A 485-nucleotide genomic window follows, 5' to 3' on the forward strand; every position below is an offset into this window, starting at 1 on the left:
AAAGGGGTGCAACACGAGGACTTCCCAAGTGGTCACCCAACTTAGTACTACTCTCGCCCAAGCACGCTTAACTGCGGAGTTTTGATGGGATTCGGTGCATTAGTGCTGGTATGATCGCACCCGACATACCATGCGCACAAAATCGGATTTAACGCATGCGGGGCGGCATGATCGAAACGCGATGGGCGTGAGCGGGGGAGGTTCTCATTTGTAGAGAAAGGAAGAAAAGAACTCGGAGAAATTGAAAGAAAAAAAGGGGTGCAACACGAGGACTTCCCAAGTGGTCACCCAACTTAGTACTACTCTCGCCCAAGCACGCTTAACTGCGGAGTTCTGATGAGATCCGGTGCATTAGTGCTAGTATGATCGCACCCGACATGCCATGCGCACAAAATCGGATTTAACGCATGCGGGGCGGCATGATCGAAACGCGATGGGCGTGAGCGGGGGAGGTTCTCATTTGTAGAGAAAGGAAGAAAAGAACT

General features: G+C 51.3%; 2 non-coding genes across 2 annotated transcripts; both read right to left on the bottom strand.

The window, feature by feature from the left end:
• Positions 1 to 3: 3 nt before the first annotated feature.
• LOC111475064 lies at positions 4 to 122 on the bottom strand. The gene has a single exon (XR_002716310.1). It is a non-coding gene; the product is annotated as a 5S ribosomal RNA (ribosomal RNA).
• A 133-nt stretch (positions 123 to 255) lies between these two features.
• On the bottom strand, positions 256 to 374 carry LOC111475052. The gene has a single exon (XR_002716299.1). It is a non-coding gene; the product is annotated as a 5S ribosomal RNA (ribosomal RNA).
• Positions 375 to 485: the final 111 nt, after the last annotated feature.

This window comes from Cucurbita maxima, unplaced genomic scaffold, assembly GCF_002738345.1.
Source record: "Cucurbita maxima cultivar Rimu unplaced genomic scaffold, Cmax_1.0 Cma_Scf00927, whole genome shotgun sequence".
NCBI lineage: Eukaryota > Viridiplantae > Streptophyta > Magnoliopsida > Cucurbitales > Cucurbitaceae > Cucurbita > Cucurbita maxima.